This window comes from Peromyscus leucopus, chromosome 15 (genome assembly GCF_004664715.2).
Source record: "Peromyscus leucopus breed LL Stock chromosome 15, UCI_PerLeu_2.1, whole genome shotgun sequence".
Lineage (NCBI taxonomy): Eukaryota > Metazoa > Chordata > Mammalia > Rodentia > Cricetidae > Peromyscus > Peromyscus leucopus.
Window position 1 is genome coordinate 43,428,238 of NC_051076.1, and position 19,181 is coordinate 43,447,418.

A 19,181-nucleotide genomic window follows, 5' to 3' on the forward strand; every position below is an offset into this window, starting at 1 on the left:
CAGCTTTGGATTCTGTTCCCATGAGTTGGGTAGAATATAAACCTTTGACTTGACCCTATAGAATACTTCACTGGAAAAATAAAAGCAAAAAACAAAAACAAAACAAAAACAACTGGTGCTAAGCAAATTATCCATGAAATGGGAACCTAGTTCTTTCATGAATCAGGAAAAAAATATTCTTCTTTTTCCCTGTAACATGTTTTGTATTATTCTGCCAGCATCCTCTGATTATAACAAAAGGTGAAAGAAAGTTTCATAGTCATTTCATAGTTTTAAGAGCATGCATTTGACTGTGTATTTAAATTTGGGAGCAATAAACATCAATAACAATGAACAGAGACTGAAACATTGATTTAGAAAAACATAATTCCATTGAAATAAAAATTGTTAGGGGTAAGAATTATATTGAATAATGACAAAGAAGCTAATATTTTTCTTTAGGATATAAGTGTCTAAAATTTTGCAGCTAGGAGATGCCATATCTAAATAATTGGAGAATAATAGGAGAGCTGGTAAAGAAGTCTCTTAACACAATGGGAGATTAGTTTTCATTTCCCTGTCTGTGAAGTTAAGCAGACAAATCAATGAGGATACATTTGGTCTGAAGTATACCTTCAATTCACTTGATTTATCTAGCATCTATTGAATACTCTACCTAATATTGAGAGAATACAATCCCATGGAAATGATTATACAATTGAGCACATTCTAGGGGTATAAAACACTAACAGGTTAGATTGATATGTTATCAGAAAACAAATAAATTAAAATAGAATCAAAATGCAAGAAATATAACTGGGGACATTTAAATATTAGGAAACTAAAAAATCAAGTTTTCATATATTCCATAATATTTAAGAAAAGCAAAGAAATAATTTGTATGATAAAGATGTAGCACAAATGGTAGTGTTTGCATAGCAATATACAAACTCCTGATAATGAACAAATTGCCAGAGCATTACATAAGCTGTAAACTATTTCAGTACTCCTGAGATAAGAGGTTTTTCTTTTTCCTTTTTTATTTGTTTATTTCATTTTGTTTTTGTTGTTGTTTGGATTGTGAAGTGAAAAAAAAATGATGATTAGTTCAGCCAGATAGCTCAGCAAGTAAAAGTGATTGGTGCTTAGAATCCACATAATGGAAAAGAGGACTGACCCCCCTGCCCTGCCCCCGAAGATGTCCTCTGACCTCCCCATGTGCCCATACCCAGCCTTCCCCCTGCATAGTAAATGAATAAGTGCAAGAAACTAAGCTGTAGCTGGGCGGTGGTGGCGCACGCCTTTAATCCCAGTACTCAGGAGGCAGAGGCAGGCAGATCTTTGTGAGGCCAGCCTGGGCTACCAAGTGAGTTCCAGGAAAGGCACAAAGCTACACAGAGAAACCCTGTCTCAAAAAAAAAAAAAAAAAAAAGCAAAAAAACCAAGAAACTAAGCTGTAGTGTGTGGAACACTTAAAAGGATAGTTAAATGAGAAACAAGAATGAGAGTAATATGCAAATGTCCATCATTAAACTTTGACACTACTAATGCCACTAATCTGACGATAGGGAAGAATAAGTAACAGTAACATGCCTACATGGGAAATGATGCTTGCCACAAAACCTGAGAATCTGAAATTGACCCTTTGGATATACATGGTGGGAGGGGAGAATCTTCCTTTAACCTCCACATGCTTACCTTGACCTGCAAGCTCTGGCCCCCCAAATATATATAATATTTTTATGCATTTAAATACTACAAACAGTTATTAATTAGTCTAACTGAATCAAGAGCTTAAAAATAAAAGACACTAAACTTCAAGTCTCACAAATAAAATACATTTTGTTCATTTAACTCATTTCTAACTATATTCATTTTATGCTTTAGAAAAATATTCAAATACAATTGCTAGAATTTGACTCAAATGTTATGAACTTCATATTTTATTTTATTGTTTTTTTCAAGACAGGTTTTCACTCTGTAGACCAGGCTGGCCTCGAACTCATTGAGATACACTTATCCCTGCCTCCTGATGCTGGGATTATGGCATACATCACCACACCCATCTAATATTAACTACTGTTAAACAGAATATTTTAGTATTACAGTGTATGGTTTCCAACAATGTCACAATTGAGACTTCAAAGGGATACTATTGTCTTGTGCTCCTTAATTCTTTTTCTTTTGTTTACTTGTATAGTTTTCCATTTGAAAATGTCAAAGTAAATTGATTGTTTACATTCACTCTATCTAATAATTTTCCTTTTTTTTCTAGTGGTATACATATAAATATGCTATCTCATATTCAAAATTGTAGCAATTACAAGGATTGTTATAAGGGTACATTTTGAAATTCACTAATACACTAGTTCCTTTTTCAAAGTTTCTTTTTAATTTATTCTAAAACCAAATATCTTAGATAAATGCCAAAAATATTTTTCAGGCATGTCTACATGCATACATTTTTTTTAAACATAGAAACTCAGTATCTGCTCCAGGTCTATCTATACCTTTAACTGTCAATATTCCTAACTTTAATGCTGTGGTTACAAGCATGCACTTTAATTCCCTGCTAAACTGGCCACTTTAAAAAATTTCTGAGTTTCTCTACTTAATAACATTATATCACCCTGAGTGAGGTAACCTAGACTCAGAAAGACAAACATGGTATGTACTAACTCATAGGAGGATACTAGATGTGGAACAAGGATGACTGGACTGCTACTCACAACACCAAGGGAGGCTACCTAGAAAACAGGACCCGAAGAAAGACATGGGGATCGCCCAATGACGGAGAAATGGATGAGATCTACATGAAGAGCCTGGACATGAGTGGGAGTAATGAAGGGCAAGGGTCGAGGGAAAGAGAGCTTGGGTGAGCGGGAGATCCCAGCTAGATCAAGAACAGAGAGGGAGAACAAGGAATAGGAAACCATGGTCAATGAAGACCACATGAGAAGCAAAGTGCTAGAGAGGCCCACAGAAATCCACAAAGATACCCCACAATAGACTGCTGGCAATGGTCAAGAGACAGTCCGAACTGACCTACTCTGGTGATAGGATGGCCAAACACCCTAATTGTCATGCTAGCAACCCCATCCAATGACTGAGGGAACTGGATGCAGAGATCCACAGCCAGGCCCCAGGTGGAGCTCCGGGAGTTAAATTGGTGAGAAAGAGGAGAGTTTATATGAGCAAGAAATGTTGAGACCAAGGTTGGAGAAAGCAAAGGGACAAATAGTCAAATGAATGGAAACACATGAACTATGAACCAATGGCTGAGGGTCCAACTGGATCAGGCCCTCTGAATAGGTGAGACAGTTGATTGGCTTGATCTGTTTGGGAGGCATCCAGCTCAGTGCATGAGTTGGCTGTTTGAAACCTGGGGCTTATGCAGGGACACTTGGCTCAGCCTGGGAAGAGGGGACTGGACCTGCCTGGACTGAGTCTACCAGGTTGATCTCAATCCTCGGGGAGTCTTTGGCCTGGAGGTGATGGGAATGGGGAATGGGCTGGGGGGAAGGGATGGGGGTGAGAGGAGGGGGGAAAAAGGAATCTGTGGCTGATATGTAGAATTATATTGTAAAATAAAATTAAATAAAATTTAAAAATAATTCTGAGTTTCTCTACTTAAATCACATTATAAGGCTTCCTGATACATGATCGGGCATGGCTAATAAAGTGTTAATAAAACCATAGTTTGTAACTTCTTAAAGTGTAACTGTTTCCCAGTTGGCATTGTGTTATTAAGAAAAGGCCTAGAGGGTCAGCCAATGGTGGTGCACACCTTTAATTCCAGCACTTGGGAGGCAGAGCCAGGTGAATCTCTGTGAGTTTGAGGCCAGCCTGGTCTACAGAGCAAGATCCAGGACAGGTACCAAAACTACACAGAGAAACCCTGTCTCAAAAAAAAAAAAAGAAAAGAAAAGGAAAGAAGAGAAAAGGAAAGAAAAGAGAAGAGAAAAAGAAAGAAAAAAGAAAAGAAAAGAAAAGAAAAGAAAAGAAAAGAAAAGAAAGAAAAGAAAAGGAAAGGAAAGGCCTGGAATCTATAAGAGAACCAAGTAGGTATATTTACGCAAATAAGTGCCCAACTACAATTTATCTTAATATTTAATTTCCATAAATTCCGTACTCCATTTGCATTGATACAGTCCCTGACTCCATTTATATTGGTATCAGTAATGACTGTCTTATCTACAGATAGCATAGAATGTCATTAATGATTAAATGGGATAGGAATTATTACTAAGCATATACATATGTATTAAATAAAATTCTTAAATACTACAGGAGGCTTCACATAAAAGTCCCTTAATTACACAATGCAAAAACCATCACATCCTATCCTTCATAGACCAGACACACTTAGTTATTGAATGGGCAATACTTTTCTTTTGAAAGGAATGAGATGAGTACAAAAAAATTTCAGAGTTTTTAATCCTCTACAATTAAAAATAAAGAAGAATCCTAGGTGTTTCTAATGAAGTTAATTATAACCTACATTAGAGCACATGTGAGTTAATTATACATGAGTATATAAGGATTGAATGGCTGAGAGAGCTGAGACATCCTAGGGAGGACAACTCTTTAATAATGACAGAATCATTTATATCACTATGTCAAAGGGAAAACAATATAGAAAGATGAAGTCACAGAAGACAGGTCACTTGTCACACAGAGCCTTAGGCATTTGAAACTGAGAAGTATCAATTTTACTGTGTTTAGTCCTATGGAGGGAAATATAGCTAACATTCAGACTCATTAATGTTAGAATACTACTTCACACTCAGGTCATGGAAAGTTTCTGTTTTCTCATAGCTTATAAATGTAATACAGATATAGAATTTACATATCATAGCTTTAAGCACTTTAGAACGGTGATTCTGAGGTTTTTAATATAGTCAAAGTTGTGCCTACTTGGAGGATTATCTTATTTTCAGGTCATTTTCTATCCCAACAGAAACCTCTTGCTCATTAGTAGTCATCTTTCACAATCTTCCTTGATCCCTTCACTGCCAATAATTTTCTATCTATCTCTATGAATGAATCTATCTTGTTTCTCTAGAGTCCTTTCTGTTGATGTGATAAAACACTCTGACCAAAAGTAACCTAAGGGAGGAAATTATTTATTTTTCTTACACTTCCAGATTATAGTTCATCACTGCGGGAAGACAGGACAGGAATTCAATGCAGGCAGTTGACATAGAAAATGTGGTTGAACACCTTAATTCCTTGCTCACTGTCTCATACTTACCTTGTTTTCTTATATATTGCAGGTCCACCTGTCCAGAGACAAGTGCCTCTAGTATAATGGGTCTCTCTGAATCAATTAATAATCAAAACAGTGTCTCACAGACATGCCCCCAGGGTCAATCTGACATAGCCAATTCTTCAGTAGACACTTTTTTTTCAGATGACTCTAAATCATGTTAAGGTGACAATTAAAGCTAAAAAGGGAAACATGACATTTTATATGAATAGGATAACACAATATGCAGTTTTTCTAAAAACACATTCATTTTATTTGTGATTGATAACACCATTTATTTAAGGCATTTAACACAAGTGTGTATTTTCTGTAGCAATATTACACCTAAAAGTTCAGCAGAAAATTCTGCTCTTCAAGTCTAGCTTTATTATATGACAGGATATAGAAAAATACAACTGGACCACATTAGCAAAAGAATCTTCTAGACAGAGAAAAATAAGACTATGAAAGATTTTATTATGGAGTGGTATTTCTGGAAGATGCATTGTGGGCAGGTCATATATTTTGCCAAAACTTTGTCAAACACAGTGACAAATTAAAAGAAATACAAAGAAATTCAGAGTTATAAGACTAAAAGTTGGTATGATATAGATATGAGTAGATAAGGATAATCTAGAAACTTCAGTGAATTCTAACTAAATAGTATAATAGTAAATATTTAAATTTAGACAAAAGCAATTGCTGATGGAGTTGATCTCCTCATTCTCTAGGATAACTTTGGTGGCTTTGTGGTCTTGCTCTTATATTTTGTATATGTGTACATTAATAATTGTTCTTATGTGACTAGAAGTTTCTCATTTTCCACATCAATGTTGTATTTAGTTGTTGCTTCAAAATTAATTTTTCTCTAGTCTTTATTGTCTACATGGAACTATTTTTTTAATGGATCTGCTGTAATCTCCTAGGGTATTATACATTATACCTATAGAATAGAAATGTTGGATTTTTAAACTCAATTTTCTAACTGTTTTTAGTCTGTTTTAAGGAATAACCTCCCTTTCTTGTGTCAACTATCACAGTCAGAGTTTATGTAAAAAAATAGCTACATAGAATTACTGAATGTTATAACATTTGTATTTACAGCTTTAATAACATTGTCAGTTTGGTTTACAAATGGATTCAGTGATTTTCATCCCCTACAGCAATACAAGATAATGATTATCAATCAAAGTATGGTTTATGATCATTCTTAGTGTTTGTCAATTTGATTCAATAAAATGGTTCAGTTTTTCTTCACTGGGATGTTAATACATTGGATTATCTTTTGTTTTCAATATCAATGATCAAATCAAGGCCTTTAGCATGCAATGCAAGTAAATTATATCATGAATCTTGATCATGGTAGTTTTTCAGTGTTATTTTATTTTCAATTATATATATATATATATATATATATATATATATATATATATATGGGTCTGTGTGGCCTTCTGTATGCATACATATGTGCATGTAGGTGCAGGTATCTGAGGAGTTAAGAAGAAGGTATATTGCCTGTAGCTTGCATTATAGGCTTTTGTGATTACCCGATGTCAGTTATGGAAACCAATCTCAGACCCTTTGCAAGAGCAGCCAAGAGACATATCTTGATCAACTAAGATATCTCTCAAAAAATCCTTATTTAATTTTATATATGTCAATTTTTACTCTAGTAAATCATATCCTCTGCTATCAACTTCTTAGTTTGGTATTTGATAATGAGGTAGAAAATTGACATGCCACATAGTCTCTACTTTCTAATAAATTATATATATATATGTATATATATATATATATATATATATATATATATATAATTATTGTCCAAGTACTCGATCGTTATAGGAACAGAAAGTGTAGGATGTATATAGTTATATAAGAGATTTAGTGTGTGAATTAGTATGCATTATTATTGATTGATAAGCAGTCTCATGAACTGTCTGTCATTTGAAACATCATGAGCAGAAAAGTCAGCCGTGTATTTCATCCTATATCTAAATGCATAAAAATCAAAAACTCCATTATATGAACATAGGAATTGTAGGGTGGCCCACCTTAAATTTATTTCATTTTCTCCCTCTTCAGAGGAAAGACAATAAATCTTCCTCTCTCAATTCCTGATTCAGATGTTAACATCTTTCAAAAGCACCCTAGTAGATGCACCCATAACAATGTGCTTGAACAGCAATCTAGGCATATTTTAGTACAGTTGACACATATTTGCATACCATATTTATAATGTGTAAGGCTAATTCTTGCTGTAATAACAATATCTTTCAAACTGATAGATTAAAAGTATGATTTTGAAGCAAGATTTGGATATTCCCATCATTGTACAAGTAATCATCTATCTCTACATATCAAGCATGTGGAAAATCATATATTAGCATAGAATTATCAGAGCTTAGATGATTTTAAAAACTGAGCAGAACAGTTATATTCCAAACACATGTTCATTTTACTTCACACCTGTACTACTTTCTGATAGCTGCTAAAACAAAATATCAGAGCCCATGTTGCTATGAAAATAGATTTATATCCAGTTCAAGAGGTTTGAAGGCAAGGTAAATGTGTTGGCAGTTGCAATTTTTCCTAAGGATTTCCTTTGTGACCTGCATATGACTTTCTTCTCTTAGGTCTTATGTGGTTATGTCTCTGTACCTAGTGTTATCCCAAATTTTCTCTTTTCAAAATGACAATATAACATGGTAGACCTAAGATAACACCTTCATCACTATGACTGGGCCTAATTAAACAGTTATTTCCAAACCTTTCCTTCAGATTAGTTACACTTGGATGCACTCATGATGAGGGCTTTATTCTTCAGACCTTAACCATATCATTTCCAACTTCAGTAGTACATCCAATGCATCAGGGGCAAGTCATTTTAGCAAACATATACAATAATATCTGAACCAACAGTTGCTATCTAGTAACAACCTAGGAAACAGCAACTGCCTCACTCAAGATTGTTTTTTTATTTAATGCCTTAAAAAGCACTTTTTATATAATTTTAATTAAAAATATATTATCCAGCTGTTTAAATACTTACACCACTCTTAGAGAGACTCAAGCTAAGTTTTCTGCTTCCATGGCTGGTGGCTCATGATTTTTTTGTAACTTCAGCTTCATGGGATTTGATGACTCCTTTGTCCTCCTGGACACTGTACTCATGCAGATCTCTGTACACACACACACACACACACACACACACACACACACAAATACACACAAAATTAAACACAAACAAAAAAACTTTTCATGTGTATGTAGACAGGTATAAACTACTCCTTAAACTCTCATGAAAGAAGGCAATAACAGGTTGTAGAGAGCTGCGTGCAGCCGCGCCTCAAAGATGGCGCTGGCTTCCACCTTCCACCCTCCCAACAATGAGTGCTCTCTGTGATAAACAACTCCTTAATTGGCTAAGGCTGAGGATTTGGCTTGCTTCCACACACCTGGACCTATCCGCAGTACCCATGTGGCAGATTGGGGTTGGCTGCTCAGAAGCTATTTAGGTTGTGGGTTGGCTTTCCCCGGGTCAGAAGTCAGAAGATTGTTCAAGGTTCCTGAATAAACTGCTGAAAGAAGAGCTCGGTGTTGCGTCTTCCTATATATATATATATATAGTCGAGGCGGATGCGACAATAGGTACCAAATATGATAAGCTTGCCATAGTTATTTCAAGAATATTTATATCTGAATTCCTGGATTTTATGACAACAGTATCTGACATGGTACACGTGCTTTGCATTTTTACTTACTTTGAACGTTTAATTATATTGAAATAGAGATTTCCTGTATTATCAGTGTGGGTTCAAAGTTATCACATGAGACCTTAGCACCAAATGATCTTCTCAGGCTCCATTAAGAGAGACCTGTGAATGGAGGCAGTCAGTGAAATTAAATTTTCAGGCAGAAAAGACTTATGAAAGAAAAGAAAGGTTAATGTCAGATGACTTAAGAAGCATTGACATGATTTACTTCATGGAACCCCCAGTGACCACACCTAACTTCTACTCTGGTAGGTAATTTCCACTCCCTTTCCTATCTGTCATTTCATTCTCCCTTGGCTCTCACAGCCATGTATCAAGCTGTTTTCAAAATTCTCTCTACCCTTCCTACCTCCATTCCTTCTAGACTCTACCTGAGATAGGTAAGGCCAAAAACACTGGGCCACACCTTAATCAAACAAAGAGCTGTGACATGTGCAGAGAGCACTCTGGCCAGAGGAAACCTGATCCATAAACTCCAAACTGGAAGATGATGATATCCAGTCCCAGAGCCAACCAAGGAATGCCACAGTAGCTAGGAGCAGAGCCCACCAAAAATCCATATATATAAACCTCAGCCATTTGTTTAATAAATGAGAGCATGTTTGTAACCTCCCAGAGTCTGTGTCATTGATGCTGCATCTACCCACACAATACCCTGGAGAGCCAGCTACAGTCTGGCACCTAACATGGATAGACCCCTACCTAGCCCTTGAGTCCTTTTGCATTTCCTCTTTAGGGGAGTCTTTTGTCTTTTTTGATGGCCAACTTGCTTTTCTGATTCCACAATCAACACAGCTTGTTAAGAAGCCCCATGACTGTTTGACAGAGAGTAGACCCTTCTTTCCACTTTTCTGTTTTCCTATACCCAGTGAGTATTGCAGTGTTTTTCTCTTCATATCTTTTCATTCTTTCCTGCTGTTCATCTTGCTTTTAGGGCACATGCTGTTAACTATTGACCCACCCAACTTTTGAAACTCACAGGCCAGTCTTTTGTTTTTACGTAGTCTGTTAATCCTCTGACACCTCCCTAGGGGTTGGGAATATTTGCTCAGCAGATTACTGACTCTTAGTTGGTTTGTACTTGATTGCTGTTTCTCATGCTATGGGAAACTTTCCTTCTGCTGCCAGAGACCCCTAACTCAGAGCTCTTAAAGCTTTGCTTCAGACCAGGGAAATAAGAGTTAAAACTTCCCATCTGGAAAAGTTTTGGAGTGAGGCTTCTGTTATGGCACTCTGGATATCCCCTGAAAACATCTGGAACCCATCAGTATGGATGTGAATCCTCCTTTTAACTAAGAAACAAGTAGAGCAGGAAGGAAAAACACCCCACACAGCCTTTGTCCCAATATGTTTGGGAATCATAGCTTGTATAAAATCAGGCTCTACAGAGGAAAGCATCTGGTCCTTTATTGACCATTATGAGGAACAAAAATCCTTCTCACTCTCCCTCACCTCCCTACTGCCTTATGAGGACCATATCTCAGATGGGAAAGAGAACACTCCACAGACAGACAAGCCCCCTCCACAAAACTATGCAGGAAATCCATCCTTAAGGATGATGAACTACAATGTACTATTTATTCCTGGGGAGACTAACAGGATACCTCCCTACCTTCTGCTCCCCATTACCCTTCAAGGATAACTGAAACCACCAAGCAGGACACTCCTAAGCTTAAATTCTCTAGTTATCACCCAAAAAATCCTTTTGCATTTCCAGTTAATGTTGGGGCCAATGAAGGTGCTCAGTCATGGGTTCCTACCATTCTAGCTAATCTTTCCCTGATCTGTAAGACTGCTAGCAAGTTAGGCTCTGACTCCCACATTTTGAGCAAGTGCTGCAACAATGGCCAATGCACCTTCAAAACTATTATGACTGGTGTCATTTAATGAAAGCATTACTTGAGTCAGCTGTTTTTCTTAATTGGCAGGGGGCCTATGAAGATCAAGTTGAAGGGCAAGAATGCCTAAATATTCAATATAATATTGCTGTTTCTCTAGACATGCTGACCGGCTGGGGTCAATATGTTAGTCCTGTAACTAAAGCCCAAATTGGCCTGCATGCCCATTTTCAGCAGGTCTCCAAAATTGCATTTAAATATGATAAGGACTTTCATGAGGATATAGTGACTAATGACATGACAGGTCAATCTGGTAGAAATTCTAGCCTTCACTCCCAGTTCTGAGGGCCACTCCCTCCACCCCCTGCCAGCCCCACACAGATATAAATACTCCAAGGCTCATACCATTAAATTGGACATTGCAGAAGCCTGTGTTGGTGGACCAGTGGCCTATTATAGAACCCAAAGTATCAGAGCTGAGAAAGTTAGTGGAAGAGCAATTGTCATTGGGCCATGTTGAACCTTCCTGCAGTAGATTCAACACCCCCATCTGTGTAAAGACCCCACCTTTTCTTTCTATTAACCGATTCTTCAAAGCCTGGGATGAATTGCACTGAGACAACATACTGGCTTGGTGCCTACTGGAATGCAAATGAGGCCCTTCATGAAGTTTTGGTACTTATTCCTGCTCTCATTTGGTTACTACTAAATAATGTGACACACTATTATAGAGTAGAATTGATGGAACAAACCAGAATAAATAAAAATAAAAAAAGACATTGGAATAATGGCAGCTATAATGGCTGCTATTTTGCTTGCTCTGGCAGGTTCAAATGGGAGTCACCACCTCTACACTTAATGTGACCATAAAAGAAAAAGCCAGAGCATTAAGTACTCAACAGCTAATTAATGCCCATTTTCATTTTACTGTACTTAATTTACAACAACAAATTGATTGATTGGATGAAGAAATCCAGCCATTAAGATGGCTGGTAAGTGAAAACTGTGATCCCGATTTTTCTCTTTTTGTTTAACCCCTTATCCAGCCTCAAATATAATACAAGCCAAGAGTTGGTTAAGGGAAATCATATTGGGGCCATGGAACAAAGAGTTCTTAAACCTTATGGTACAACTCTCTAATGAAATCTTAAGACTGAACTCCACGCATGTGAAACCACAGGAGATGTCTCCAACATTCTTTGCTCAAATTTGGGATCACATAAAATCAGTCTTTGACCCTTCAAAAATTATAGCATGGAGAATGATAGGGGAAAAGATACTCTTTTAGTAATTCTGTTGTTAAGTGTTTCCTACAGCACACTTCCCAGCAGCACTGAATCAACAAAATGATCCTGCAACTGCTAATGGCTCTGGAACACCCTGGTCATCACCCCCTAAGGAAGTGATAAGAGCTTGGTTCACAAAAATTCATGATGCTTATGTCTGATGCCTCTGTCTAATGTTCTAGCACCCTAGGTGCTTTCCAGGGGAACCACCCTCCAAGGGCTGGTAGCTAGCGATGGGTAAGAGCCTGTTAGGCTGGCCAACCTAAGACATGCACAGCCGTCATGTTGGGGGACCCCTGAGGTGGGGACAACAAGAGTTGAGCAAAGAACTCTAATTCCCACTAGCAGCCACAAAATAAAATAAAAAGAGTGATATGAGATGGGTAAGGCCAAAAGCTCTGGGCCACACCTTAAGCAAACAAAGAGCTGTGACATGTGCAGAGAGTACTCTGGCCAGAGAAAACCTGACCCATAAACTCCAAACTGGCAGGTGATTTTGTACAGCTCCAGAGTCAACTAAGAAATGCCACAGTAGCAAGGAGCAGAGCCTGCCAAAAATCCACATATGTAAATCTCAGCCATTTGTTTAATAAATGAGGGCTTGTTTGTAACCTCCCAGAGTCTGTGTCATTGACTCTGCATCTACCCACCCCCTGCCCCCAGGATCAGAAACAGCAAGACCCCAACTGCAGAGCCAGCAACATCTACCAGTCCTTGAGGCAGACTCAACTAGTCTCCCCTTTCTCTTCCTTAGTGTTAGTCCCTATAGCTAGAAATACTGAGATACCCTGTAGCCACAACTGGCAGAGATTCCAGTAGGAGAATCACACTATCGTCTTGCTTTATGTATTTTCACTCTCAGTACAGTAACAACTGTCTTATAAGTGCTGTGTTTGCAACTCAACTCCATTTACTGGTGATCCCTATTCTCAGTTCATAGCCAGGGTTTCCCTAATATCTTTCATTCCTGTTTCTCCACACAATTAATTGCCTCCTTACAACTCACTTTCATGATCCTTTCTTCCCACCACAATCCCAATTCCAAGGGGACCCTGCCTCTAGGTTTGAATAAGATAACTTAGCTTTTACAGAAAGCCCTTCACAGCCCTTTCTTCTAGCCCATATTTATTCATGCATGCCATTACAAATGTGAAGAATCACCCCTTAATCAAAAACTCACAGATATCATACTTTCCTGATATCAACACTGCAACAGAAACCACACAACAAAGATAAGACCTGATATCAAGACAGGCATAGCCTCCAATAGAGCAGTGATCTTCTGGTAGAGTTGTGGGCCAGAATCTCTTCATACTTTTTCAATATTGCACTTGAAAACTTAGCTAGACCAATAAGAAAACTAAAGGAGATCAAGGGGACACAAATAGAAAAGGAAGAAATCAAAGTATCTTTATTTGCAGATGACATGACTATAAATAGAAATGATTTTAAAACTTCACCAGAAAACTTCTATAGCAGATAAACACTTTCAACAAAGAAGAAGGAAACAAAATTATTACACAAAGATCAGTAGCCTTCCTATAAACAAATGACAACTGATTGAGAAAGAAATCAGGTAAACAATACCTCTTACAATAGCTTCCAAAACAATAATTTTGGCATAACTCTAACCAAGAAAGTACAATACTCTTTCAGAAACCTTGACAACATTGAAGAGGAAAGTTCAAGAAGATATCCTAAGTTTGAAAGATCTTCCATGTCCAAAGATCTGTAGGATTAATAAAGTAAAAATTTTGCTAATTTTTCACAAACTATCCTAACAAAATCAATGTACAGATTCAATGCAAGAGTCATTAAAATTCTAATATAATTTTTTACAGAAATTGAAAGGAAAATTATCAGCTTCATATGGAAACAAACTAAAAAGAAAAAAATCAAGGATAGCAAAAACAGTCCTGGCTAGGCAGTGTGGTCCATGCCTTTAACCCAGCTCCTGGGAGGCAGAAGCAAGCAGATTTTTTAAGTTTCAGGCTAGCCTGGTCTATAGAGTGGGTTTCAGGACAGCCAGGGCTGTTTCTCAGAGAAACCCTTTCTTAAAAAAGAAAAAAAATCACAGTTCTGAATAGTTAAAGAACTGCTGGAGGTATTACCATTCCTTAACTCCTATTGTACTACACAGCTACAGTAATAAAAGAAGTATGCTATTGGCATAAAACAAAACCATTGATCATTGAATTCAGATTGAAGACCAGACTTAAGTCCACACACCTATAGACACTTGCAGTGATATATTGAGTACCCTAATAAAGCTTGCCTTGAGGATCAGAGAACAGAGCCAGCCACTAGATTAGACATAGAGGCCAGACAGTGGTTTTACACATCCTTAATCCTATCACTTGGAGGCAGAGATCTGTCAGGATCTCTGTGAGTTCAAGGTATTGGTAACACATGCTTTTTATCTCCATACTTGGAAGCACACATGCCTTTCATCCCAGAAAGTGAGATGGCTAGCCAGAGAAATGTATGTAAGGCATGAGGAAACAGGAACTAAGGCAGTTCAGCTGATAACCTTTTAGGATTTCAGTCAGAGGATTCGTGGAGTTGGTGAGGTAATAGGTGATGGCTGTGGCTTGCTCTGCTTCTCTGATCTTTCAGCTTTCACCCCAATATCTGGCTCCAGATTTTCTACTAATAAGACTGTTTAACAATTCTTGTTCCATACAGTGGATATGCCAAAGAAGTTAGAAATACACACTGGAAAAGACAACATCTTCAACAAATGGTGCTTGTCCAATAGGACAGATACATGTAAAATGATCCTGAGAGAACCAGAAACATACTTATGTCTCTGCACAAAATTCAATTCCAAATGGATCAAGGATCACAACATAAGAGATGATACTGCAAATCTGATAAGAGAATGTGAAGGGTACACCACTTGTACAGGCACTAAGATTAACAACTAATAAATAGGATATGAAAATGAAAAGCTTCTGCAAAGCAAAGAACACCAAATTCAAACAAAGTAGCAGGCTACAGAATGGGAAAAGAGCTTTACTAATTACTCATCTGATAGAGGATTACTATTTAAAATATATGAAAAACTAAAAGTCCTGACATCAAGAAATCATATAACCCAATCTAAAAATGTGTTGCAGATCTAAACAAAGAGTTGCTAAAAAATGAAACACAAATGGTTGAGGACTACTTTAAAAAATGTTTAACATTTTAATCATCAGAGAAATGCAAATCAAAACTATTTTGAGTTTTCTTCTTACACCTGTCAGGATGTCTAAGATCAATAAAACAAATGGCATCTCATGCTGGTGATGGAGCAGAACAAAGCAACCAGTGGTCTATTGCTGTTAGTAACGCAAACCTTTACAGCCTCTATGGAAATCAGTATGGTAGGTTCTCAAAAGATGAAGACAGAACCATTTCAAGACCCAGCTATACCTGTCTCAGGCGCATAACTAAATGACACCTCATCCTACTACTGTGACAGTTGCTCATTCATGTTCATTGCTGCTCTATTCATAATTACCAGAAATAGCCTAGATGTCAATTAACACAGGAAGTATGGTACATTTGAAAGACAATATGTTACTCAGCTGTTATAAAAAAAATGAAATCAGGAAATTCACAGGTAAATGGATGGAACTAAAATTCATCCTGAATGGAAATTCAAACCCCAAAAGATAAATATGGTATGCATTCACTTATATGTGGGCATTAGCTTTTAAGCCTTTGATAGTCACATTACTATCTGAATAACTAGAGTTTAGGTACAGGATAAGGAACTGCAGGGGAAGAAAGGATCTCAAAAAAATAAAGGAAAATGAAATATATGGTTAGAGAGAAATAGTGAGAGTGGAATGGGAGGATTAAATGGAGATGTGAAGGGGGAAAGAGAGAGGGGTATGAGGAGAGAAAGCTAAAACTAAAGACTATTAAGGGGTTATATGGAAAGTCAATACAGTAGATATTTATTATAATATATACATATATGAAAGGATTCTAAATTAGTTACCAAATAATGAGGAGGAATGAGCCCTGACTAGGCATCTCTCATCATCAAATGAAATTTCCCCTAAGGATTAAGTTATTGGCCAGTGTGACACCTTGGAAAACCTTAAAAAAACTCAGGCTTTTGGCAAGACTATTTATTGCTCTCCACAAACTGATTATAAGTCCCTATTTCTCAAGACAATACCCACTTAACTCATTGAACTCAGAGAAGTATAGTTCATGACTACCTAGAGCCTTCAACCCCTGAGGGCAGTCTGTGTACTAACAGAGGAGAAAAGTAAATGTTGTTGGTTGGGTTTTTTTTACTCTTTTTTTTGGGGGGGGAGCACCACCCAGTTCCCTAATAAATCTTTCACAGTGGCTTATTCTTAAGTATGAATGCCTGGCCTTAGCTTGACTTAGTTTCAAGCCAATTTTTTTCTCAACTTATCCTGCTTACCTTTTGCCTCTGGGCTTTTCCCATTCTCTTACTTCTGTGAATCTTACTCTTACTCCATGGCTTGCTGTGTAGCTGGGTTGCTAGCCCTTAGTGTCCTCCTCCTTCTCTGACTGCTAGCTTTCCCACTCCCACTTTTCTCCTTCTATTTATACTCTCTGTTGCTAGCCCTGCCTACTCTTTCTGCCTTGCTATTGGCCAGTTCTTAATTAGACCATCAGGTGTTTTAGACAGGCACAGTAACACAGTTTCACAATGTTAAACAAATGCAACATAAACAAAAGTAACACACCTTAAAATAATATTCTACTACAGGTAAACACCAACTCCACTACAAATACTTTAATCTCCAATAGTGACTGAAAGGAAAACGGTGCTGGTGGCTGGTGCTGGTTACCACATGGAAAGGTCACGATCACGACAGAACACATTGGTACCTTTTAGAGCTTTATTAGGAGAAGGAGAAAGAGAGAGAGAGAGAGAGAGAGAGAGAGAGAGAGAGAGAGAGAGAGAGAGAGAGAGAGAAAGAGAGAGAGAGAGAGACCTGGTGGAGAGGAAACACAAATAGAGGGGCACAGAGAGGGTGAAAGAGACAGAGAGACAGAGATGGGGGAACATGGTGCCACCTTTTTTTAGGCCAGTAAGCACCTGCACACACAAGCCCATGTTCAGAGATCAGGTGGTCACTTCCTCGCAACTATGTGACCACATAACCATGAGGCATGGATCACGCAGGACATATGACCAGAAATGACTAGGTGGAAATGATTAAGTGTTCCGCTGGGCATGCACGACCATAGGGAGTTATTGGAATTCCTGTCAGTGACCAGTTTGTAAGATATGCTGGTACAATAGGGCATAAATATTTTGGTAATAACCAATGAATTATCTGATTGAATTTAAGGACCACTCTATGTGATGGATTCTATGCCTGGTACTGTTCTAATGGTCAAGAATCTGAAACTAAATAGGGCATGGACATAGAGAGAGACCAAATATTATTGTTCCACTAAAGGAACACAGCAATAAAATGACTCTTAACAACATTCTGCCATATCCATCGACCAGAGATTCACTTGGCCATTATTAGAGAAGCTTTATCTTAGAGTAGATGAGAACTATTACAGATACCCTACCCAACAGTAGGCATTGTGTAGAAAGTGAGAGACCTAAGAATGCCCAGTTCTTAACAGGATGTTTTCATCAAATTTTCTCCCATCAGGGCTAAAGTAACTAAGTGGAAGAAGTGGAAGAAGAAAGATTGTAAGAGAAAGAGGGGATGGATGACATGAGTGTCTCCCAGGCAGAACAGAACTGGTACACATGTGAATTCACAAAGACTACTGAAGTATGTATAGGACTTGCACAGATCCAAACCAGATGGGTCCTAGCTCTGAAATGGGAAGGTAGACACAAACTACCCATTCCAACCAAGAAGCTATATTCAATTAACAACTGCTCACAAAGAAAAAAAAATTAGTTTTTCAACAGGAATCTCACTATGCATGCAAACCAAATTCCAGAGCAGGCCCTTGGTCAGTAGTAGATGACCAACTCAAAATGAACACAAAGGTAATTGGGGGGGGGGGGGATTTATTGTCTGTTATTACTTTGTTTGAGTTTGTTTTCCATACTAATCTTTTGCTTTTATACTATGGTTTCTAATTTTGAGTTATTATAGCTAGTGTGTATGTATGTGTACGTGTGTACGTGTGTGTGTGTGTGTGTGTGTGTGTGTGTGTGTGTTTTCTACATACGTATGTGTTTCCTATGATCATTCTTACTTTTAGTATTTTGGCTGGATAGTTTGTTCATTTTGTTTTATCATTATTTATTTGTTTGTTTTATTTTCCTATTTTCTCAAGTAAGATAAAATAAGGCAAGAAATTAGAAGAGTATGGAGATGGGGAGGATTTGAGAGGAGATGAGGGAAAGAAACCATGCTCAGAAAATATTCTACAAAAATAAATTTATTTTCAATTAAAAAATAAAATTAAAAACAAAGAAGCACTGACAGACTCACACAGTAATAACCCAGCTAATACCATGGTCCTGTGTTACGGTTTAGTGTGTGATCTTCTTAACAGCCCATGTGCTAGATTTCACATCGGTAAGAGAGATCATATAAGGAGGGAATGATTACGTAGGTATGGAGACTAGATAGGCAAGGGAAATTACATAGGTAAGACATATTGCATAAGTAAGAGAGATTACAAAGGGAAGGGAAGGTTATATAGGTAAGGAATAATAGATAGGTAAGGGAGATTACGTAGATAAGGGAGACTCAAAATTGCCAAATCCTTTGCACAGTTTATAGGCTATAACTAACAAAATTATACTTTGAATGCAGTTTGAATCAAAGGCCTTGACACATACCTACTAGGTTAAAGGGTAACAAATTAAAAAGACTGATAGGATTCAGCATAGATCAAAAAAAAATTCTGAAGAAATAAAAGTAATTCAATATTACTACCAGGAACAACTTCTTTGGAGCAGATCCAAAGGAATAATTTACCTGATAATAAGATAATGCTAAAATTTGAAAGCTATGACAAATTATGTTATAAATGTAAAATATCTTCTGTTGACTAATAGTAATTAAAATTCAACATATTTACTATTGACGTT